The sequence below is a fragment of the Mustelus asterias genome, chromosome 29 (genome assembly GCF_964213995.1).
Source record: "Mustelus asterias chromosome 29, sMusAst1.hap1.1, whole genome shotgun sequence".
NCBI lineage: Eukaryota > Metazoa > Chordata > Chondrichthyes > Carcharhiniformes > Triakidae > Mustelus > Mustelus asterias.
In genome coordinates, this window is record NC_135829.1 from 4540938 (window position 1) to 4554246 (window position 13309).

Genomic DNA, 13309 nt, shown 5'->3' on the forward strand with positions numbered 1-13309 from the left:
GCTAATCCCCCTGACACTAAGGGGCAATTTAGCACAGCCAATCTACCTAACCTGCACATCTTTCAGACTGTGGGAGGAAACTGGAGCACCCAGAGGAAACCCACGCAGACATGGGGAGAACGCGCAAACTCCACACAGACAGTGACCCGAGCATCGAACCCGGGTCCCTAGAGCTCTGAGGCAGCAGTGCTAACCACTGTGCCATCATGCCACCCTATCCTAGCCTGTTATCCTAGCACAGTCAGCGCAGTCCCAAAGTCATCTGACTCATTCTCTTAAAGGGGCATGCCCCCAACATACATAACTTCATACTTCAGGCAGTTGGTTTGATGAGATGCACAGTAAGAAGTCTCACAACACCAGGTTAAAGTCCAACAGGTTTATTTGGCAGCACTAGCTTTCCGAGTCTCAGGCTCCTTCATCAGGTGTTTAGTTCACTGGAGTGGTGCCAGGTGCGTGGGTGAGTTTAGGACACTGGGTTGGTGCCAGGTGTGTGGGTGAGTTTAGGACACTGGGTTGGTGCCAGGTGTGTGGGTGAGTTTGGGACACTGGGTGTAGCTGGCCAGACGTGTAGCTGAGGTGGGGATTCTAGGACAGCAATTGGCTTCCAGGTGCAGTTACACCTCCAAGCCACCAAGCGTTGAGCTGGCGCTATGTGCGGAAGACCCTGCAGGTGACTTTGCGGCTCTGAGTGACAGATGACGTCACGGGACAGCCCCGCCCCCCCCGGGTCCGCGCGCTCCGGCCGCTAGCAGGTTAGGATGTCAGTCGTGAGGCAGGCAACTTCCGCTGGCAGGTTAGGTTAGCCGGGAGGTTGCTAGGGGCGTTTCTAACCGGGGCCTAAATATTGAGTGAAGCCAGAAACATGGAGGTTGTCCAGAGTGAAGAAAACTTCACTCAGAAATGAGCCTTAAAGACCGTGCAGTGAGTATTTAAGCCTCTGGTGTAGTTTACTAGTGTCGAATTATTGTTTTGTTCGATGCAGTGAATTAATTTTGGAGGAAATCAACCTTCATGACTGAGCAATATTGACATTATGTTTAATTGGAATTATTTTTATTAGAAGTGATAAAGGTGAAATAACTGTCAATACCCATCTGTTTGTATTGCTCAATGATGTGCATAGCTGATGTTACCTCTGTTATTTGCTGTGGATTGCAGGTTGGGGTTGAGGGTGACTTTAATGAATCAATGTCATGATTTGTTTTTGACATTGAAGACATCCATCTCAAATTATGTGCACCAATCTTCCCATTTAGAGCAAGTTGTCCCTGGAGCTCTGCATTGGGAAGGGCATTTCAGCCTGATGGTGGGACAGATGACCCCATCCTCTTGTGCCTTCCTCTTGGGGTTGTGGCAGCCTGAAATCTTGTAGCAAGTGAGGCAATCATGCAGAATAGCTTAATAGTGTTTACTTTTTAAAGAGTTGTTTTCTTCAAACAAAATCCGTAACTGTCCTGTAACTGCAAGGTGGTTATGAAGTTTCAGGCGCTCATTAATTTCCTTGCCAGATGTGGTGTTTTCTGTTGAATGTTTGTCAAAGCTTTCATTTTGCCACTTTAACAACACAACAATCAAGAAGTGTGCGTGGCAGAATATCAGTTTAGTGTTGTGAATTTCTTTTGATTAAAGGCCAACTCGTTGCAATCATCTCAAAACAGCATGTCTATGAGGAGCTATGGGGCATCAGATTTGTATTCAACTATAATCTGTGACTTCACATCGGCTGGTATATCTCCCACTCTATCATTACCATCAAGCTGGATTACTAGCCCAGTGACAATACCAGTACACAGATTGGAGTCGTGCCTAGTACAAAGGAAGATGCTTGTGGTACTGGAGGTAAATTATTTCAGTCGTGGAAGATCACTGCAGGAGCTCTTCACAATAGTGTCCAAGGCCCGACCATCTTCATCAATAACTTTCACTTTATCATAAAGTCAGAAATGTGCTGATGATTGCACAATGTTGAACACTATTCATGACCCCACAGCTACTGAAGCATGTCAGCATGCAGCAAGATCCTGACAACATTCAGTCTTGGGCTAATAAGTGTCAAGTAACATTCGTGACACACAAGTGCCAGGCAATGACCATCTCCAATAAGAGAGAATTGAACCATCTCCCCATGAAATTCAATCACTGATTCCCCCTGCTATCAACATCCAGGGGGTTGCCATTGACCAGAAAGTGAACTATACCAGCCATATAAATACTGTGGCTACAAGAGCAGGTCAGGGATTGGGAACCGTACAGTGAATAACTCACCTCCGGGTTCTCTAAAACCTGCCCACCCATCTACAAGGCACAAGTCTGAGTGTAATGGAATACTGTGCATGGTGGCACAGTGGTTAGCACTGCTGCCTCTCAGCGCCAGAGACCCGGGTTTGATTCCTGGCTTGGGTCACTGTCTGTGTGGAGTTTGCACGTTCTCCCCGTGTATGTGTAGGTTTCCTCCGGGTGCTCCGGTTTCCTCCCACAGTCTGAAAGACGTATTGGTTATGTGCATTGGACGTGCTAAATTCTCCCTCAGTGTAACCCGAACAGGCGCCGGAGTGGGTTTTGTATACTAATTGTAGCACAGAAGCAGGCCCTATGGCTCAATTTATGCGCTGCACAAGCCTCTTCCACCCTACTTCATCCAATTTGATCAAAATATCTTTTTATTTCTTTCTCCCTTCTCTCTTCCCCGCGGCTTGTGGTAACAGCTCTATTATGCACCATACAAAAAGGAAAAAAATATAGAATATCGGGCACAGAATCAAGCCATTTGGCGCAACTTCTCTGTTGTTTATATTCCTCCTCGTCTCAGCCTTACAGCACATCTTTCTATTCCCTTTGTTTTCTTATTTACTCATCTAGTTTCTTTTTCAAAGCATCTAAGTATTTTGCCTCAACCACTTCCTGTGGGAGCCAGTTCCACATTCTCACCACTCCTCTGACTAAAGACATTTCTCCTGTTTCCCTGTTGGATTCATCAGCAGTTGCCTTGGGCTTATGGCCACTGGTTTTGGATTCTCCTGTAAGTAGAAACATTCTCTTTGCATCAACCTGTTCATCCTTTTAAACTCCGTCAGCTTGCCTCTTTGTTTTTCTTTCGAAAAGTAAAGACAGTCTGTTCAGTCATTCCCAATCGCTGCAACCTCTGCTGCCATACATGGGCCAGAAATGGAGCTGATGAACCTGGCTGCATTTCACAACACGATACCCAGAGAAAAATTAGCCTCTGCTGCTGTAGAAATGCCAGACATCCAGTGGTGCGGGAGCTGCACGTTTTCCATCAGTTGATTTTTTTTGTAAAGTACAGTGGGAGTGATTTGAGTCTTACACTCCTGTTGTTTACATGTAATCTATTTGGAGCCCAAAATAAAATGAGGCTACCTCATCAACTTCGAGAAGTTGTGAGAGCCTTGCAGTGTTTCTTTAGAACTTTCTAATTGAGTATTTTTCTGGAAGGATGTTTTATCCCAGTGTTTATGTTTTCATAGAAGACACTACTTTGCAGAAGGAGACCATTTGGCCCATCGAGTGTGCACCGATCACAATCCCACCCAGGCCCTACCCCCATAACCCCATGCATTTACCTATTAGTCTCCCTGACACTATGTGGCAATTTAGCGTGGCCAATCCCACTTTGGACTGTGGGAGGAGACCGGAGCACCCGGAGGAAACCCACGCAGACACGGAGAGAACGTACAAACCCCACACAGACAGACAGTGACTGACCCGAGTCGGGAATCGAACCCGAGTCCTTGGCGCTGTGAGGCAGCGGTGCTAATTACTGTGCCACCGTGCCGCCCCGTTTTAAACTGTCCCAGGATGTAAAATCTTTAAGAATCAATGCAACATGAAAAATTTCAAAACTAGGACAGGTATTCTTTTGCATTTTAGACAGCCTTTTTTCTAAGATGTTTTGAACTAGAGAACTTTTAAAATGAAACCATTGAGTAAGATGTCACACATTGGCTGAGTTTTTCGGTGTTCTATAGCTCTGGCTGCACAGCCAGCGAGAGCCGCGTGTCACTTCATCTTTTATTTGAAGGGCCACTGCATTGTGCGTTAGTAAGGCACCTAACAGATCAATGGTAGTCCTTCCCCCCAGCCCCAAAGACATTGGTGGAAGTGCTGCTCACTCAGAGCTGTCTGTCAATCAGATGTCGGTAACTGGGTGGCACAGTGGTTAGCACTGCTGCATCACAGCGCCAGGGACCCGGGTTCAATTCTGGCCTCGGGCGACTCTCTGTGTGGAGTTTGCACGTTCTTCCCGTGTCTGCGTGTGTTTCCTCCGGGTGCTCCAGTTTCCTCCCACAGCCCAAAGATGTGCAGGTTAGGTGGATTGGCCATGCTAAATTGGCCCTTAGTGTCAGGGGATCAGCAGGGTAAATGTGTGGGGTTACGAGAGTGAGATTGTGGTCGGTGCAGACTCGATGGGTCGAATGGCGTTCTTCTGCGCTGTAGGGATTCTATGATTACAAGTGTTCCTCTGATTGTTGTGTTCTCATTGCCATTGACCTGTTAGGTACCTTACTAACATGCTAATTTCTCCCTTGGTGCCAGGGGGACTAGCTAGGGTGGATGCATGGGGTTGTGAGTTTCGAGCCTGGGTGGGATTGTGGTTGGTGCCGAGTCGATGGGCCGAACGGCCTCATTCTGCATTCTAGGATTCTATGATTCTATAACTCTTCCATGCTCAGTAGCACCACTGGGGAAGAGATGGCTGCGCCCGATGCTATACCCGTCCAAGATCTCGGCCCAAGGGTGAACATTGGCAGGGTGGGGGTTGCAGGAGATGGGGGTGAAGGAATTTTACATGGGGTGACTTTCAGCAGTCTCTGATGCGTGTTGCTCAATCAGGCACTGACTGTCTTTGAATTTACCTGGGAGCCTGCAAGCAAACACATCAGGATTTTCTTGTTGTGCTCCCCATATGGCTAGCCCCCTGCCTGCTGCTGGGTTAATGCAAGTATTAAGTGGGCATTGATGTCCCACTTACAGCCTCAATTGGCGGCAGAGCAGCCAGACCATGCACGGGTCTCCTCACTACACACTCAGTCAGGGTGGAGGAGGGAAGATGGTGGGGTCTGCACCTGTCAACCACTCACCTGCTCTCTGCCACCAAACGCTTGGGAGAGCAGAATATTCTGCCCAGGTTGTGCCTTTCGCCACCTCGGAACACCCCAGATTATTTTACAGTCAATGCAGTGCTCTTTGTAGTATACAGTAAGAAGTCTCACAACACCAGGTTAAAGTCCAACAGGTTTATTTGGAATCACGAGCTTTCAGAGCGCTGCGCCTTCATCAGATGATGAAGGAGCAGCGCTCTGAAAGCTCGTGATACCAAATAAACCTGTTGGACTTTAACCTGGTGTTGTGAATCTTTTTACTCTGCCCACCTCAGTTCCAACGCCAACATCTCCACACCTTTGAAGTGTAGTCACTGTAATAGTTTACAAAATGTGGCAGTCAATTTGTATATAGCAAGCCCACAAGTAGCAATAGATAATGACCAGATAATCTGTTCTGGTGATATTAGCTGAGGAATAAATATTGATCAATATTGCACGAGGTAAAACTCCTCTTTGTTTCAAAGTCGTGAGGTGATGAGGGCAGGTGGGACCTCGGTTTAACAGAGGACACTAATCCCAAAGAAGGCACCTCCATTAGTGCAATGTTTCCTCCGTACGGCACTGGTAGCAACAGCTTGGATCGTGTGCTCAAGTATCTTGAGTGGGACTTGAGCTCACTTGGTCCCTGACTCAGCAGCCAGAGTGCTACTAATTGAGCCAGAGCTGACACTTGATGCCCAAGTCGTCATGACTGCATGGGGTGGGCTAAATGAACCAGCGGACTTTTTCCCCATACCGTTTAGAGTGACAATTACAAGCAAGCGCAAAGGAGTCTTGTTCTTAAAAGCTAAGCAAGACTTCAGTGTTATTGCTACCTCTTTCTAGAATGATTACAGATGGTGCATTTGGATTCCGGCTGAAAACACCAACAAAGAGGTGTTGGTCTTGGACAATCCAGCAATGTACGGACTGTAAAGAGTGACAGTTTTATAGAGCCCTATTATAGTATTAAGTTAAGCAGCTGTCATATTTCAGCTGGGTAGTCATCTGCAGCTTATGGTGTTGCGTTACACGTGTCTTGGGAATAACTGACCCAGCACGGATCTCTGTGAGTACCTGGAACTAAATCTTTGTTAACTAATTGCTAAATGTTCCTAGAAATTGAATAAAGCCAGGTGAAACTTGCTTTGTGATTCTAGATATCATTAAGAGTGTCAGATTCCAGTTCTGTAATCACTAACTGGTGCATTTTTCTGCTGAGCTATTGGCAAGAGAGCAAGCAACTGACCGCTATTGCATTTGTAGGTCCCACTTGGTTTGATGAGAAAACTGTTGGCAACCCCTTCAGCAGCTCATTGTACCGTGGTAGTTTAATCAAGAGGAAACAAAAATAAGTAATTGCTGAGAAATTGTTCCCCTCTGTGTCTTGAGAGGGCTTTTCAGTGTACATCGACCACTGTAATCAAGCGTCCTCTCGCAGTGACATTCAAATCACCATGCGACTCTGACAACATGTCTTGTTAACTAAGATATGAATTATCTTACTGCAATAAATGTAGAGTAAAATAATTAGGTACAACAAATGTTTGCAAAGGAAGACAGGTTAACTTTTTGGAATCACGTTATACAAATTGGATGCAGAGATTGAAGGGATGGTTACTGCATTTGCTGATGACATAAAAGATAGGTGGAAAGATAAAAATAGAAGCTTGTTATCTAAATGGCGAGAGACAGCAGAGCTCTGAAGTGCAGAGAGATCTGGGTGTGCTAGTGCATGAATCATAAAAGGTACAACAAGTAATTGGGAAAGCTGATAGAACACTATTGTTTATTGTGAGGGGAATTGATTGCAAAAGTAGGGAGGTTATGCTTCAGTTGTACAGGGCATTGGTGAGATCACTTCTGGAGTATTGTGTACGGTATTGGTCTCCTTATTTAAGGAAAGATGTAAATGTGTTAGAGATGGTTTACAAATACTGGAGTTTAGAAGAGTAAGAGATGACTTGTGTGCAGTTCTGGTCACCTCACTATAAGAAGGATGTGGAAGCGCTGGAAAGAGTGCAGAGGAGATTTACCAGGATGCTGCCTGGTTTGGAGGGTAGGTCTTATGAGGAAAGGTTGAGGGAGCTAGGGCTGTTCTCTCTGGAGCGGAGGAGGCTGAGGGGAGACTTAATAGAGGTTTATAAAATGATGAAGGGGATAGATAGAGTGAACGTTCAAAGACTATTTCCTCGGGTGGATGTAGCTATTACAAGGGGGCATAACTATAGGGTTCATGGTGGGAGATATAGGAAGGATATCAGAGGTAGGTTCTTTACGCAGAGAGTGGTTGGGGTGTGGAATGGACTGCCTGCAGTGACAGTGGAGTCAGACACTTTAGGAACATTTAAGCGGTTATTGGATAGGCACATGGAGCACACCAGGATGATAGGGAGTGGAATAGCTTGATCTTGGTTTCAGATAAAGCTCGGCACAACATCGTGGGCCGAAGGGCCTGTTCTGTGCTGTACTGTTCTATGACTTGATCGAAACATATAAGATCATGAGGGAGTATTGACAAGGTTGGATGTGGAGAGGATGCTTCCTCTTGTCAGAGATTCTAGAACTAGGGGTCACTGTTTAAAAGTAAGGGGTTGCTCATTTAAAGTCAGAAGTTTACAGCATGGAAACAGGCCCTTCAGCACAACTTGTCCATGCTGCCCTTTTTTTAAAAAACTCCTAAGCTAGTCCCAATTGCCCGCATGTGGCCCATATCCCCCTATACCCGACTTACCCATGTAATGTCTAAATGCTTTTTAAAAGACAAAATTGTACCTGCCTCTACTACTACCTCTGGCAGCTTATTCCAGACACTCACCACCCTCTGTGTGAAGGAAATGCCCCTCTGGACCCTTTTGTATCCCTCCCCTCTCAACTTAAACTTATGCCCTCTAGTTTTAGACTCCCCTACCTTTGGGAAAAGATATTGACTATCTAGCTGATCTATGCCCCTCATTATTGCTGAGAAGTTGTTCCCCTCTTGAGAGGGCTTTTCAGTGTACATCGACCACTGTAATCAAGCGTCCTCTAGCAGTGACATTCAAATCACCATGCGACTCTGACAACATGTCTTGTTAACTAAGATATGAATTATCTTACTGCAATAAATGTAGAGTAAAATAACCAGGTACAACAATCTGACACTCTTAATGATATCGAGAATCACAAAGCAAGTTTACCCTCTATAAGATTACCCCTCAGCCTTCTACGGTCCAGAGAAAAAAGTCCCAGTCTATCCAGCCTCTCCTTATAACTCAAACCATCAAGTCTTCGGACAGAGATGAGGAGAGAGGGTAGTGAGTGGCTAGAACTCTCTACCTCAAAAGGCAGTGGGAGCAGAATCTTTGAATTTTTTTAGGCAGCGCTACAAAGATTCTTGATTAACAAGGGGGTGAAAGTTATCAAGCACAGGCAGGAATGTGGGTTAAGTTACAATCAGATCAGCCATGATCTTATTGAGTGGCAGAGTAGGCTAAAGGGGCTGAATGGCCTACTCCTGCTCCTAATTGGTACATAACCTTCATCAGAATTAGAAACTCACACACAAAAATGAATGGGGTATAGTGGAGTCTTTGATAAGACCGAACAAACTAAAGTAAGATCCTTCATTTTGATAATGATCACAGCTGCTATCTGAGATTGACCACACGAACTGCCAAAGGGTTTTTTTTTATTCAAAGCTTTAACAGATACTTCCTTTTTCTAAATGCTGTATACCAACATATCATAGGAATCATAGAAGCCCTACGGCACAGAAAGAGGCCATTCCAGTTTTTATTTTAGATTTTCATTGCTTCTTGTTCATTTCGTCTAAAGCAGAAAATTTATTTTCAATATATTAATATTTTAACTTTGTAGAACTTTGTTTTTCTTCCTCTTTGTGTGTGTGTGTGTGTGCATGTGTGTGTGTTTGTCTGTATGTGTGCGCAACTGTGCGTGTATGTCTGTCTTTGCTGCCCCGTATAGTTCCTCATTGCGAATCGCTTGGTGACCATCTGGAAACCCATTGAACTGAGTCTGAGGGGCTGCCTAAAAAGCAGAAGTGTGTGTATTATCTCCGTATGATCTGTTGTGGTGCTGGTACTGGCACTAAATTCTGCTTTTGCAATTGATGTGTCACAGAATCTTGTGGTATTTTCAAATTTCTGTTTCTGGGTAGTCTTCCATCACAAGAACGCATTGCTTTTCCTAACTGACAAAGAAGAAAGTCCAAAAGACGTGCTGGTTAGGGTGCATTGGCCATGCTGAATTCTCCCTCAGTGTACCCGAACAGGTGCCCGAGTGTGGCGACTAGGGGATTTTCACGGTAACTTCATTGCAGTGTAATGTAAGCCTACTTATGGCACTAATAAATAAACTTTAATATTTACATAAATGTTCAACTGAGTTGTTATTCAAGAAGTGGTGTAAAGGCAAGTAGAAGTTTTGGGTGAGAACTTCTCTATCGGGCATTACTACTCAGGAGACAAGATTGAGCTACACCATAAACTTGAACCTGTCGGGGCACAAGTTCCATGTCATGGGGGAAAATGTTAAGAGAGTTAAAATGTACAAAACAATTTTGACAGTTAATTGAGCCCGTTTCCATCACAGCCAAATAGGGCGGCACAGTGGTTAGCACTGCTGCCTCACAGTGCCAGGGAGCCGGGTTCGATTCCCGGCTTGGGTCACTGTCTGTGCAGAGTTTGCATGTTCTCCCCGTGTCTGCGTGGGTTTCCTCCCACAGCCTGAAAGACGTGTTGGTTAGTTTGATTGGCCATGCTAAATTCTCCCTCTGTATACCCGAACAGGTGCTGGAGTGTGGCGACAAGGGGATTAACACTGCAATGAAGTTACTGTGAAAATGTAAGCCTTACTTGTGAAACTGATAAATAAACTTTAAACTTTTAAACGCTGAGCTTGATGCTGGCATCATAAGATGCCCACATTAACAATTCCTAACAGATCTCACTAGTCATCCAGCTTATTTATTTCTCCTCTTTAACCAAGAAGAGGTGACAAGGGTTCTACTGTTTGAAGTATATATGAGGGGACCTGTTCTCTCCAAACAAAAGGAATATATTCAAGCCTTGTAGCTTTTTTGGATTACCCGGGAGCTTGAGGCGCCTATAGTTCCCCATTGTTTTTGACATGGCAATCCCTCGGCCAATCAGAATTCACCTGCTAACCAATTAGCACCCTTTTCTCTGGTAGTATAAATTGTTGTGATTGTTTGAAATTGGGTATTCTTGCATTTGTCCTAATGCATGCAAGACAAAAAGCTTCAGCACCATGTCTCTCTTTTCAGCAATATTCAAGAGATAGTAAGTCGGATGACCAAAGTTTTGGTCAAAGAGATAGATTTTTAACAAGTGTCTTTAGGAGGAGGACTAGGTAGAGAGGTTTAGGGAGGGAATTCCAGAGTATAGGCAGCCTATGGCAAGGCCATCACCAGTGGAAAAGGGACGATTAGAAGTACACAAAGGCCAGAATTAGAGGGGCAAAGTTATCTCTAAGGGGTTACAGAATCCCTACAGCGCAAAAGGTGGCCATTCAGCCCATCAAGTCTGCACTGGATCGCTGAAAGGGCATTTTCCCTCCCACTTCCCAATCTTATCCCCGTAACCTTGTACATTCTTTCTGTTCAGATAGCAACCCAATTCCCTTTCGTATATCTCGATCAAACCTGCCTCCACCATTCTTTTAGGTAGTTCATTCCAGAGTCCAACCACCCTCTGGGTGAAAAAAAAATCCCCTCATCATTTCTGCTCCTTCTGTCCATTATTTTGAATCAGAGCCTGTAGTTCTTGATGTACCCCTGAGAAGGAACAGTTTCTCACTATTTATCCTGTCCATACCCCTCAGGATCTTGAATATCTCTTTCAAGGCTTCTCTCAGCCTTCTTTTCTCCAAGAAAAACAGATCCAACTCTCCAATCTATCCTCATAGCTACACTTTATGTCCCTGGAATTATTCTTGTGAATCTCCTATGTACTCTTTCCAATGCTTTCACATCCTTCCTCAAGTATGGTGCCCAGAACTGGGCACAGTCTTCAGATGAGACCTAACTAGTATTTTATACAAGTTGATTTTGATTTGATTTATTATTGTCACATGTATTAACATACAGTGAAAAGTATTGTTTCTTGTGCGCTATCCAAACAAAACATACTGTTCATGGAGAAGGAAAGGAGAGAGTGCAGAATGTAGTGTTACAGTCATAGCTAGGGAGTAGAGATGACCTTCAACATGAGCTTCTTACTCTTGTATTCAGTGTCCCTATTAATAAAACTTGGATACCATATGCTTTATGAGTCTGGGGTAGATTCATAGAATCCCCATAGTGGAGAAGGAGGCCATTTGCCCATCAAGCCTGCACCAACAACAATTTAACCCAGGTCCTATCCCCGTAAGCCACCCCCATATTTACCCTGCTAATCTCCCTGACGCTAAGGGGCAATTCAGCACGGTCAACAACCTAATCCACACATCTTTGGAGTGTGGTAGGAAACTGGAGCATCCGGAGGGAACCCATGCAGACATGGGGAGAACGTGCAAACTCCAAATGGACAGTCACCTTGAGGCTGGTATTGAACCCGGGTCCCTGGCGCTGTGAGGCTGCAGTGCTAACCACTGTACCACCGTGCAGCGATAGGTAGGGTAAGGCCATGGGAAACAAGGATGAGAATTTTAAAAATTGTTTGACCGGCTGCCAATGAAGGTCAATAAATAAAGGGGTGATAGGCGACTGGGACTCGCTGTAAGTTAACACATGGGCAGCAGAGTCTTGGGTGACGTAATTGTGAACTGATGCCAGATGGTGTAGTGAAATCGGCAATTCAGTCTGCTCCCTTAACTCAATAAAAGCAGTGATAATAGAGATGTTCTAAACACATTATATTGTGAATCTTTTTGGTCTAAAGAAGGTGTTTCATGATGCATAGTGATTGCAGCATTGAGACAGGTCATGCATCATAGTTAGTCCATGCCGTGAGTTTCACAGCAGAGCCCCTTTTGTTTTGATTTAATGTTTTTTTTATTCTGGCGCAACTAAGTGTTGGCTTCTTGTGATATATTCTCGGTAATGACAGTCAGGACTGACTGGTTGAGTTGTTCGTATGAGTGGGCACCTGTGCGTAGGGCAAAGTCCAATCATTTGGAATAAAAGCAGTAAGGAAGATGAAGTCAATCTAGACTTTGGTGACAGGAAGCTTGGGTTTTAAAGATAAGAGAAAGTTGAGACTGAAGGAGTTGAGGCGATGCACAGTTTGGAGATGTTGGAAAAGACACAAGGGAATATTCAACGCCCTTTGTTTAGTTTTATCTCCCCCTCTGGTTGTCTGCCTCGGGATCACTGCCAGCTCGATATTTCTCGTGATGGCATTGACGTTTATTGACTAAACAAAGATATTTTCAATCTAGAGTAAAAGCATATTTGCTCTTAATTAATCAGTGTAACAGCATGACTTTGAGATTTTGCCAATGGAATGTCTTGCATATCCTTACACTTATTAAACATAGTGTCATCTTCTTTCGGCTTCTCCCATTTTACGTGGGGTCACCACAATACTGGTTGATCACCCTTCTCCCTTTACTGTTGTCAGTCACCTTACCCCCCCCCCCCCCCCCCCCCCCCAATCCCACTGCGTTTAAGTCTCTTACTACCACATCTTTCCATCTGGTGTTTGGTTTTCCTCTTCCCCTCCTTCCCAGCAGCCCCATCTTCATCACGCGTCTCATCACATTCCCTCTCCTCTGTCTCCTCGCAATAGATGACCAGACCGTTTCAATCGATTCTGTTACTTTCTTCAATGCTTCCACAACACTGACCCGCGGATGTGCTGGTTCGTGGTTTTGCCCATCTCAGCACCTGCATCTCTTTAGTCTTCCTTGTCCTGATGTTGGTCAACTTTCTGCACTATTAAACAAGGCAGATTTGAGAGCTGTTTTACAAATTCTTTCATTTTAGCTCATTAACTCTTGAGGGCAAAGTCTAAAAAGTCCACTTTCACTGTCGCATTGATTCAGTCTACCTATACAGGCTTATGTCCATTATGATGATGAGGCAGTATTTGATTGCCTTGTTTCTAGTAGAATACCAGAATGGGAAGAGGAGAAAATTGATTGAACTCTTCTAATGGCTCTGTGTGTAAATGCACTCCCTATTATTGTGCTGGTAGTTTTAGGTTAGGAAGGTTATTTAATATTTGTAATAAGATAAAAGT

The 13309-nt window shown here is 44.6% G+C and overlaps 1 protein-coding gene across 9 annotated transcripts in view; it reads left to right on the top strand.

The window, feature by feature from the left end:
- The first annotated feature begins 809 nt into the window (after positions 1–809).
- Positions 810–13309, top strand: part of ppip5k1a (diphosphoinositol pentakisphosphate kinase 1a) — a 156795-nt gene continuing 144295 nt past the window's right edge. For 8 of the 9 annotated variants that reach the window (XM_078199923.1, XM_078199929.1, XM_078199926.1 and 5 more), the window contains exon 1: positions 810–924. The gene's annotated coding sequence lies outside the window, so the exon portion shown is untranslated. Of the gene's footprint in view, positions 925–6089; positions 6175–13309 lie in introns of those variants that run through there. The other variant, XM_078199927.1, reaches the window with a different exon arrangement.